Source organism: Pan troglodytes, chromosome 21, assembly GCF_028858775.2.
Source record: "Pan troglodytes isolate AG18354 chromosome 21, NHGRI_mPanTro3-v2.0_pri, whole genome shotgun sequence".
In the NCBI taxonomy this organism is placed as follows: Eukaryota; Metazoa; Chordata; class Mammalia; order Primates; family Hominidae; genus Pan; species Pan troglodytes.
This window is the reverse complement of record NC_072419.2, coordinates 35,613,063-35,625,408: the sequence shown is the minus strand read 5'-3', so window position 1 is coordinate 35,625,408 and position 12,346 is coordinate 35,613,063. Positions and strand designations below refer to the sequence as shown.

At 34.6% G+C, this 12,346-nt stretch overlaps 1 protein-coding gene across 10 annotated transcripts in view; it reads left to right on the top strand.

The window, feature by feature from the left end:
• The window catches only part of LOC112206537 (uncharacterized), an 80,220-nt gene that overhangs the window by 5,565 nt on the left and 62,309 nt on the right, over positions 1 to 12,346 (top strand). For 9 of the 10 annotated variants that reach the window (XR_010154330.1, XR_010154329.1, XR_010154328.1 and 6 more), the window contains exon 1: positions 3,161 to 3,251. The gene's annotated coding sequence lies outside the window, so the exon portion shown is untranslated. Of the gene's footprint in view, positions 1 to 994; positions 1,108 to 3,121; positions 3,252 to 10,557; positions 10,840 to 12,346 lie in introns of those variants that run through there. The other variant, XR_010154326.1, reaches the window with a different exon arrangement.

Genomic DNA, 12,346 nt, shown 5'->3' with positions numbered 1-12,346 from the left:
GACTCCATCTCAAAGCAAAAAACCAGAAAAGGATAGGGCTGTGGAACAGAGGTTGCTAAATTTAGAAATGATCGGGGTCAGAGGAATAGAAAAGGATAGGGCTGAAGAACAGAGATTGCTGCATTTAGAAAGGAAGTGGGGTCAGAGGAATAGAAAGGGTTAGGGCTGAAGAATAGAGGTCACTGCATTTAGAAAGGAAGAGGGGTCAGAGGAACAGAGGGAGTATTTGGTCACTGCTCTGCTGAGCAAAGCAGGATAAAGTCCTTCATGACCCTTGGACTTTTTTATTGGAATTATTAAAAATCAGATTTCAGTATAAAAAACACAATAAGTGATGAAAAATAGATTTCTGAATGAGACCATGTGTCATAGAGTCCAATGGAAGGGGAGAAACAGGATAATAGAAAAGCCACAAAAAGTAGACAAAAGTTGTTTTTGTTGATTATAGAAAAAATAAACTTTATTTAAAGAGAAATGGTTAAGAGAAAGGGAAAAACTGAAACCTATGGGTGAATACTTAGAATGACAGTATTTAGCTCAGCCTGAAGACAGATGAGGATCAAAAATGTAATGGGAACTAGATAAGAGTTTTCTAAAAATTGTCTTAGTAAGATGTAATTTAAGAAAACTTGGAATATCTTAAACTATTAAAGACAATGTTTATAGAGCATCTTTAAAAACTAAAATGTAAATATAACTACTCTTTTTTTTTTTTTACTAACCCTTAGTATTTTGTGTGTAAAAACCCTCATTTGTAACAAACATTTTTGGCAGTTTAAATTTCAGAAAAGATGATGAAAATTTGAATCATTTTTAGCAGTTTTAAGAAAAGTGACTATTTTTGAAATCTGCCCTTATTGGCATCAGGTTTATAAAATGCACTTTATACACCTGCCTAAATACATATTACTCATCCACTTATGAGAAATAATATTTTTGAGATAAAAGAGGGACTCTAGATTTTACAAAAATAATTTTAAACACTTTTTTTAAGCCTGAAGAAAAAAATGAAGAAATAAGAAAACTTTTTGAGTTAATATCATCACTGGAGTATAATGTGGATCAAATAAGAAAGAAAAATCATGAATTAGAAGAAGAGGCAACTGGGTATGGTTTTCATATTCTAGAACATGTTAACCACTTATTAATTGATTTAACTATAATTTTACTTGACTGAAACATAGATACAAATTCATTTTATGTTTGCATTTTCATAATTAAATGAATTCTATTTTAAAATGTATTTCAGAAACTCACAGCACAACTTTTTAGACATTTGTGTCATGGGGATGGGAGTCAGCTGAGCTGCTGGGGCAAGGTGAAATTTTTTTTGAATGCCAAAATATTCTTTTTTTTTTTTTTTTTTTTTTTTTTTTTGAGAAAGAGTCTGGCTCTGTTTCCCAGGCTGGAGTGCAATGGCACGGTCTTGGTTCACTGCAACCTATGCCTCCAAGCAATTTTCCTGCCTCAGCCTCCTGAGTATCTGTCATTACAGGCAGGTGCCACCACGCCCAGCTAATTTTTGTATTTTTAGTAGAGACGGGGTTTTGCCAAGTTGGTCAGGCTGGTCTCAAATTCCTGGCCTCGTGATCTGCCCGCCTCGGCCTCCCAAAGTGACGTGAGCCACCATGCCTGGCCACTTATTCTTTAATGATTTTGAGAACAATGACCACGCCTTGGACATATAATGTCCAGTGCACTCTTCATTATCTAGTTTGAATTTTTATTTCTGAAGATGTTTTTTGCTGTCTGTGGTCATTTTTTCTTTCTTTTGTAGTATCCTCTGCTGCATTCAAATTCTTTAAAGAAGACCTGTTTGTGTCATTCTTTAACATCAAATTTATCTTGATATGTAGCTTATATTTTGTTTCTGCTTCTTTTTCTTTTAGATATAAAACATATCATGGAAATTTACTCATTGTACATGAGTACCTCTGTTGTATACATGAAGTATACATGTTATTAAACTTGTTTTACATAAATAAATTTCATATATATAAAAATATATGTATAACTTGAAGAAAAAGTAAAATGAACATTCATGTTTTGATCACAGATTTTTTTTAAAACAATGGAATCTGTCTTTGAAGCCCTGAACACAGCTACTTTTCTATGTATTTACTGAGCACTTAATTTGGTTTTCTGATTCTAATCAACATTTTTCTGTCATTGCCTTTCTCTACATGGTTTTGTATCTCTTTCATTTTGTTGACATTATGTCAGCAAAGGTGTCTAGATCTCTTCTTCAAAGTCTTTAAATCGTCTCACATCTCTCTGCCCCTTTCCTTTTTTCTAAAACTGCCTGTTTCCTTTTTCTCCTCAACTCAGATATTAAAGATGTTTTCTTCTCTTTTTCTACATTGAATGATCTCCTTGAGGCTTTTTGTGTGTACTTTTTCTTCTTCTGAGAGACTGTGGCCAATGGGTATCAAAATGTATTTTTGTGTCTTTTTCAAATGTATGTGTTTTACTTTTTTATCTTGGTTACTCATCTCTGGGTTATGGCTTATATTTAGTAATAGGTTATTTTACCTAGCATACCAACATGGATTTGAGTAGTTTATTTACAAAAAGTGTATGGTTAGGCCAGGTGTGGTGGCTCACATCTGTAATCCCAGCACTTTGGGAGGCCAAAGTGGGTGGATCATTTGAGGTCAAGAGTTCAACACCAGTCTGACCAGTGAAACCCTATCTCTACTAAAAATACAAAATAATCCAGGCATGGTGGTACACACCTGTAATCCCAGTTACTTGGGAGGCTGAGACAGGTGAATCACTTGAATCCAGGAGGCAGAAGTTGCAGTGAGCTGAGATCACACCATTGCACTTCGGCCTGGGCAACAAGAGTGAAATTCCATCTCAAAACAAAACAAAACAAAAACACTGTATGGTTATAATATCACTTTACCTGCCATTTATGCCATAAAATTGTTCTTCATATTATTTATCTAAGATTATAATTTCATATAGAATGCTTTAAAACTATGTTCAGTTGAAACTGAAAGGAACATAGTTTATAGATTTGTTTCTTTGATATGCCATAACATAATATATGTTTAAACAATTATTAAATATTTACTCTTAAAAATACTTGACTTACTAATTCTGTACATTTCTGCAGATATAAGAAATTCCTGGAAATGACAATAAATATGTTAAATGTATTTGGAAATGAAGACTTTGTTTGCCATGAAGACTTAAAAACAGATCAACTAAAAATGGATATTCTGATTAAGAAGCTAAAACAGAAGGTAGTTTTTAAAAAAAATTCGTAAGGTCTAGATTACATGTGTGAGACGTGCAGGTTTGTTATATAGGTAAACGTCTGCCATGATGGTTTGCTGCACCCATCAATCCATCACCTAGATTTTAAGCCCTTCAGGCATTAGTTACTGATCTTGATGCTCTCCCTCCTGATCCCAACAGGCCCCAGTGTTTGTTGTTCCCCTCCCCGAGTCCACATGTTCTCATCATTCAGCTCCCACTTATAAGTGAGAAGACGCAGTGTTTGGTTTTTTCTTCCTGCATTAGTTTGCTGAAGATATCAGCTTCGGGTTCATCCATATCCCTGCAAAGAGCATGATCTCATTCATTTTTATGGCTCCATAGTATTCCATGGTATATATATACCACATTTTCTTTATCCCATCTATCACTGATGGACATCTGGGTTGATTCCACGTCTGTACTATTGTGAATAGTGCTGCAATGAACATACAAATGCATGTATCTTTATAGTAGAATAATTTATATTCCAAGGTATGGTAATTTTAAATCAGTTTTGGTATTAAAAATCATGTAATTTTGGAAAATATTGATAATGGAAAAACCCAAATTCTGCCAAAATATGTGGAGAAAATAGAAGGTAAATATATTTTTTCAGACTTTAAATGCCTCAGGCTCTTAGTTAATCTTCCCCAGATCTGGGAAGACCTAGAAGGGGAGAGATTGGGCTACATTAGTGAGAGCCATTTCAATCTCTTGGCCCTGCAGCAGCTATTTCAAAATATGTCAAAAAATATATTTAGGGGTAAAATATTTTGATTTCTTTCAGCTTCTTCTCTCTGTGATGCTGCACCAGAATCAAGTTAGAAAGGAAGCCACATTATAAGAGTTAATACAACCCATCTGATGAGACCCTTTAGATAGAAATTGGGGCCAAAGAAAACAAGGTCTTATTCCTCAATATAAGTCTGTCAGTGCTTTAAGCAGTGAAAGAAAGATTTTTCATTTAATTTTACAGGCTTGATACTAATGAAAAGGATAGCTTTTAAAATATAAATCTCTTTTTCTATAGAGGACATGCAGTTGATTCTCTTAGGCCTTGAACCCTGGCCAGTGATCTGAAACCAAGCAGTACCTGTCTCCAGATCACTAGTACCAAAATCACTAGTACCAAATTAATTTGGGGTAGGGGGCAACAGGTTTATTGAGAAATAATGAACACACTGTGCAATTCACTCATTTAAAATATACAATTCATTAACTTTAGTATTTTCAGAGAGTTATGCAGTCATCATTACAATCAATTTTGAACATTTTCATCACCCTAAAAACAAACCCCACATCATTTAGCCATCTTCACTAGTTTTCCCTTCCTCCCTCAGCCCTAGGGAACCACCCACCTTCTTTGTATAGATTTGCCTATAAGCCTCTGAAATGAAAAGCAAGTGGTCTGCTGGGACTGGCTTATTTCACTGAGCATAATTTTCCATGCTACATCTGTGCTGTAGCAGGTATTGATGCCGGGCTTTTGCTCCTTGGTTCAGCTACATCTGGGTTCTTCTCTCATGACCAAGAAAAATTAAGCACGCAGACACATTGAGGAGGACAGAATTTATTATGTGAAAGGAAAACTCTCAGCAAAGAGAGGGGTCCTGCAAACAGGTTTCCACCTCACAATTGAATACCAGGAGCACATGAGCTGAAGCGGCCAGGTTCCTCCTCTGCATAAGGCGTGAATTCCTGGTGACTCCACCCCATCCCCCCAGTGCATGTGGGCCTCCGGTCTGCTGCAGGCATGTCCAGGCAAGACAAGTCCAGGTTCTCTTATCTGCACATAACATCTGGTGTAAACACTTGTGGGGCTGGTGGGAGATTCTCCGGGGACCCTTCCGTATCTGCCTAGGAATTTTGCTGTCTCCTCCTAATACAGTATCTGTACTTAATTTCTTCTTATTGCTGAGTAATATTCCATTGTATGGATACATCAAACATTTTATTTATCCATTGGCCAGGTGATGGACCTTTGGGTTCTCTCCCACCCAAAGGTGATAGACGTTCCGGTTCTTTCTACTTTTTGACTCCTATGAATACTGCTGCTGTAAACATTTTTGTATGAGTTTCTGTGCTTGTGTATGTTTTTATTTTTCTGGAGTATATACTTATGACTGGAATTTCTGGGTCATATGGTAACTTCATGCTTAACCTTTTAAGGAGCTGCCAGTTTGTTTTCCAAAGTGGCTGTATCACTTTACATTCCCAGCAGCATTAGATAAGAGTTTTAATTTCTTTACATTTTTCCTAACACTTACTCTTTTTTCTTGAACAAAGATTTTATCCTGTGATGTGAAGTGATGCCACATGTGGTTTTGATTTACATTTTCCTAATGACTAATTACGTTAAGCATCTATTAATGTGCTTATCCATCTTTATATCTTCTTTGCAGATATATCTATTCAAAATCTTTGCCCATTTTTTAAAATTGGGTTATCTTGTTGTTTATTAATTGCAAGAGTTATTTATATTTCCTATATATGTAAGTCCTTTATCAGATATACGCTTTTCAAATACTTTCTTCTACTTGGCGTCTTACCTTTTCACTTCTTGATACTGTCTTCTCAGGCACAGCAGTTTTCAATTTTGAAGTCCATTGAATGCATTTTTCCTTTGGAGTCATAGCTAAGAAAACACTGCCAAATGCAGTCACAAAGATTTATGCCACTGTTTTCTTCTGAGGGTTTTATACTTTTAGCTGTTACAGTTAACTGTTTTATTTTGAGTTAATTTCTAAATAAGATATTTGGTCAAATTTTATTTATTTTTTGCATATGGATACCCAGTTGTCCCAGCACCATTTGTTGAAAAGACTATTCTTTTCCCATTTTGTTATTTTGTTAATCTTGTATAAAAGCAATTGACTGTAAATATGCAGGTTTATTTTTAGATTATCAGTTCTTAGCTCGTTTATGTCTATTCTTATGTCAAGGCCCAATCGAATTGAATGAGAAGTTTTTTTCAATCATGTTGCATATTACCAGTTGTCTTATGTCATAATAAAAATTAAATTTAGTGGAATATCTTTAACTTCACCTTTTGTGTCACAAAGGAGTCTCTGGCCAGCTTATACCTTACTTCTTCTAAGACATGATCAGAAGCCAGGCTTACAAGGCACACTTAATTTCTTTTTTTCTCCATTCAAACCTTTAGTCTCTTTTCCATTGCCTCCCACTATAGTTATATTTTCAGTAAGTTTTGGTCACAGGATCTGCTGACATAGTCTAATATTTAGTGCATTATGTTTTACTAACTCATTATAATCCATAGAACCTTCCATAGATGTTTACCATCTAGGAAGGAGAAGTTTAAGTCTGAGCCACCAGCTTTCCTCAGTGGAAATCAAGTGAAGTAATCATCTTGCAGTTTACAGACCCTCTTTCCTCCTGGTAGCTGCTTCTCTTGGGTAGCACTGTGGCTAATCCTTTTCTTAGTGCAGATCTTGCATTCTCAGAAACCACAGTTCCCTGTATTGACCTCCTTTTACTGAAACAGAGATGCACAGCTCTGCTTTCTAGCTCAGTAGAGGATTCCTGGAATAAAAAGTTTAACTCATTCCAAGAAAAGGTCTTAGGAGTGCAGCACTTCAAAATCAGGTAATGTTCAGGCAATTTATCAGAGACACATAGTAGATTATTATTTTGACTTTCAAAATTTCAGAGCCAAGTTGTGTGCTATAGAGAAGCATTGTGGCATAACATAGAGATGGGATGGTCTTTACTTCTCCATAGAAACAAGCTTGGAGTAAGGTAAAGGAGAAATTGCATTTAATGTCTTAACACTCAAAACACACTATGCTTATTTTACTTCTGTGAAGACTAAAAATCATTCCATAATATTCTCCTTATTTCCTCATTTAGAAAAGAAAATGAAAATTGAATACTAGGTTGATTAGTAAACACTCAAAGCTTCTTCTTTTAGAATTTTAGTTAATTGAAATCAGGTAAATGTCTGATTTTGGCTATGTCACCAAGCATTTCTAATTGTTTTTCAAATCATACATCTTCTTGCTTCCCAGTCTTATTCCCTAACTTGAGGGGAAATTGTAAAGAGACACCCTTGCCTTGTTATCAGAGCTCATAATTGAAGGAGTTTTAGGAAAATTCCTCCTCAGCAGCTTATGTCTCTCTCCTGGTTATCTGCTGCTTCTCAATAATGTTTGACATCAATAAATACATATCAACATTTATTAGATCCTGCTTTAAAGGAGACTCTTTTCTGCTGCATAAGTTATGTTTCCTGTTGTCTCTTTTTAAAACTTATTTTCCTAACAATTACCCAGAGTCTTGTGGCTTGAAAGAAAAACATTTATTTTGTTCATGAACCTGTGGTTTGGGAAAAACTTGGCCAGGACAGCTTGTCTCTGCTCCCTTCAGCTTCCCTAGGAACAGCTGATCAGTTGGGGAAATGGAATCCTCTGAAGCTTTGCTCTCCCACGTGTTTGATGGTTGATGCTGGCCATCGGCTGTAAACTTGGTTGGGACAGGCAGCATGAACACTGACACAGGCACTTTCAGGCTCTCTTTGTGGCCTAATGGCTCTCACAATTGGGGCTGGGTTCCAAGGGAAAACAGTCTGAGATAGGGAAGCCACATGGTATCCCTTTCTCTTCATTCTACTCATTAGAAGGAAGTCAGTAAGGCTGGCCCATATTCTTTGTTTTAAATGGGATGAATGTAGCTTCTCTTTTGTTCTAATTGACACATATATACATAATTATGGGCTATAGAGTGATATTTTTATACATGTATATAGTGTGTAATGATCAAGCTAACTAGCACATTTACTACTTCAACCATTTTTCATTTCTTTCAATTGTGAACATTCAAAATCTTTTGGCTTTTTAAAAATATACAATAAATCATAGTTAACCATATTCACCCTACAATGACACAGAACACCAGAACTCATTCCTCTTATCTAACTGTAATTCTGTATCCATTAACCAGCCTCCCCTCCCCTAGTTCTATGAGCTTTTTTTTGTTGTTAAGAGACAGGATCTTGCTAGTGTAGTCTGGGCTCTGGGCAACTGTAGTCACCCAGACTGGAGACAGTGGTTTGATCATAGTTCACTGCAGCCTCAAACTCTTGGGCTCACGTGATCCTCACACCTCAGCCTCCTGAGCAGCTGGGATTATGGGCATGCACCATTGCACCTGTCTGATTTTTTACTTTGTAGAGATATTTCCCTATGTTGCCCAGGGTGCTCTGGAACTTTTGGCCTCAAATGATTCTCCTGCCTTGGTCTTACAAAGTGCTAGGAAATTACAGGCATCAGCCATATTGCCCATCCCTCAATTTTCCTTTAGCTCCCACACATGAGTAAGAATGTGCAATATTTATCTTTCTGTGTCTGAACTTAACAAAACATCCCTCAGACTGATCCACGTGGCCACGAATAACAGGATTTAATTCCTTTATATGGTGAATAGTATTCCATTGTGTTTGTGTGCCACAGTTTTTCATCCATTCATTTGGTGATGGACATGTAAGTTGATTCCATACATAAGCTGTTGTGAATAGTGCTATAGTAAACATATGAGGACAGGTATCTTTTTGATCTATTGTTTTCTTTCCTATTTCCTGAATACCCAGTAGTGGGGTTGCTGGATCCCTCAGCAGCCCCATTATTAGTTTTTTGAGAAAACCTCATGTTGTTTTCTATAGTGGCTGCACTAATTTACCTTCCCACCAACAGCATGTAAGAGTTTACTGTTCTCTGGAGCCTCACCAGCATTTGCTATTTTTTTTTTTTTGTCTTTTCAATGATAGCAATTTATTCAAATTGAAGCAAGATTATATCACATTGTAGATCTGATTTATATTTCCCTGAGGATTAGTGATACTGAGCATTTTAAAAATTATTTATTGGCTATTTGTATTTCTTTTTCTAAAAAAATATGGTTAGATATGTTGCCCAATTTTAAACTCAGATTTTTTTTTACTGTGAAGTTGTTTGAGTTTTTTGTATATTTTGTATATTAGTCCCTTATTAGATGAATAGCTTGACAATACTTTCTCCCATTCTACAGGTTTTCTCTTCACTCAGTTGTTTGCCTGACAGAAGCTCTTTAGCTTAATGTAGTACCATTTGTCTATCATTTGTTGTTTGCCTATGCTTCTGATGTCTTACCCATAAAAATCTTTGTGCAGACTAATGTCCTCAAGCATTTTCCCTATATTTACTTATAGTAGTTTGATAATTTTGGACCTTACAGTTCAGTCTTCAATCAATTCTGAGTTTATGTTGTTATATGGTGTTGCATAGGAAGCTAGTATCATTCTTCTCCATATGGATATTTAGTTTTCCCAGTGCCATTCATTTGAAGAGGCTGTCCTTTCCCCAGCATATGTTCTTGGCATGTTCATCCAAAATCAGTTGGCTGGAAATATGTGGATTTATTTCTGGGTGCTGTATCCTATGGCCTTTACCCCAAGAATCATTACTTCTTAAAATGCAATTCAAATTAGCATGAAATATTTGCAGTTTAAGGAAAGGCTTATGGCATCAGAATCCTTAATTATAGAATTCGTTATTTTGTGTTTTTTTTCTAGATAGGGTCTTTCTCTGTCATCCAGGCAGAAGTGCAGTGACAATAATTCACTGCAGCCCTGAACTCTGGGTACAAACCATCCTTTTGCCTCAGTATCCCAACTAGCTGGGTCTACAGGCATGAGCCACCATGCCCGGCTAATTAAAAAAAAAAATTTTGTAGAGATGGGGGTCTCACTATGTTGCTCTGGCTGATCTCAAATTCCTGGCCTCAAGTGATCTTTCTGCCACAGCTTTTTAAAGTGCTAGGATTACAGGCATGAGCCACCATGCCTAGTATAGAGTGTAATATTATTTTCAAAGTCTTATTCCTAGAGCCATTTATTGACTTTGGCCTAAATAACTCAATATGATATCTCTGAAACTTTTTTTGAAATATTGTGGGGAATGATAATGAGGGAAGGGGGTTAGACATTTTTTACTAGGAGATAACTTTGTGCCATTTAAGGAGGAACAAAAATAAATTATCAGAAAAATAAAAGTAAGATGAAGTACAAAAGTTCTGTGGCAAAGATGATGATACTAAAGAATATATTTTTGTGACTCATGGTAGCTTTAACTTTGTTCTTAAAATTCTGAGTAATTTAAGGGATCACATTTGAAGAATCTGATGCATTACTGATAACATTTTATTACAAGTGAATGCATTTTAAAATTTGCTCTTGGTTTTGTATTAGATTATTCTCAGCCTATTTCATTATCAAGCTATACTATTTTATTCATGCAGTTTGATGATCTTACACCAGAGGAGGAAGCTGTATCTTCAAAATGCATCAATTTGGCTAAAGACAATCAAGTTATTCAACAGGAGTTATTATCTATGAAAAAAGTACAACAAGAATGTGAAAAACTTGAGGAGGATAAAAAGATGTTGGAAGAAGAAATATTAAATCTTAGGACACATATGGAAAACAATATGGTAGAACTTAGTAAACTACAAGAATATAAATCAGAGCTAGATGAAAGGGCAATACAGGCAGTAGAAAAATTAGAAGAAATCCATTTACAGGTTAGTTGTTTAAATCAGGTAAGTTTACCTGTAATGTACTGTCATTTATTTCACTGTAAATTATATTTCGGATATATATATATATATATATATATATATATATATATATATATACACATACACACACATATATATACACACACATATATATACATATATATATACATATATATGTATATATATAGTGTTTCCTCTGCCTCTCTTGTAGCAATCTGCTTTGTAAAGTTCTAGAAAAAAAATGGCATCTGTTTTTTCTTTTAAATATTTAAATTTCCATTATTATTATAAGAAAATCAATCTTTCAGAGTAATGATTCTCATTATGGAGTCATTTGATGATTAAGACCAGTTGGCATAGGAAAAAATTGTGATTTAGAAATTACGTGACACTTTTGAATTGGTCTTAAGCTACATTGTTCATTAATCACTTTTTAAAATTATGAATGGATTCTATTACTTTTTATATGACCAGATTACATTAATACTAACATAATTATGATTTCAAATTTTTATAAATCAGACTTAATTCTGAATTCAGTTATTAGTTTTGATATTGCTGAAATATTTTAAGCTTCTGCCTCTTTTTTAACATATTCAAAAATGCTCTTTGAATCACTGACTCAAAATGAAAGGCAACAAACATACAATAATTAGGTTATAATTGTTTTAAAAGTGTATTCTTTTCCTTTGTTTTAGTTACAAGCACAATATAAAAAACAATTAGAGCAGTTAAACAAGGATAATATGGCTTCACTAAATAAGAAAGAACTCACACTTAAAGATGTGGAATGTAAATTCTACAAAATGTAAACTGCTTATGAAGAGGTTACAACTGAGTTAGAAGAATATAAGGAAGTCTTTGCAGCAGCATTGAAAGCTAACAATTCCATGTCAAAAAAATTAACGAAGCAAGTCCAAACATACACTCATAGAAAATGAATTAAGCTCATTAATTTGTTTCAAAAGCATAATTTTTAGTGAGATGGCTTCAGGATATTACTAGGAAGTGAATGCTAATTTGACAATGTAATTTTGAAAAATAATGTTAGTAAATAATCTTACCTCTAAAATGTTAGTCAAAGATAGTTTTTGTCTCTCCTCTCTTTTTTTTTGGTTTGTTTTTGTATGGCTTTTTCCCCTGAAAAGTCTCATGTAATTAACCTGATCTGTTAGTTTTTTTATTAAGTATTTTGAAGCTTTATAATTAATGAAGTGATCCTGTTATAAAATTACTTGTCAGAATTTCCCTAAATAGAAATATTAATGTGTTTAATTTATTTTTCAGTAGATCACAACCTAAATGCAAAGTGGTACTGCTACTCTGGGCACAATTGTTATTGATTGTGATCTTTAGTATTATCATCAGAGGGTGCCTCAAGAAAGACTATTTGTGTAACATATTCAAGATGTTACAGAAAGGCATCCTTGTGAAATAGGGAATAATTATCACAGGAATTTAAAGAAGTGTAATTCACAAAGCGGTTAAAAAATAACACCTTGTTCAGCCT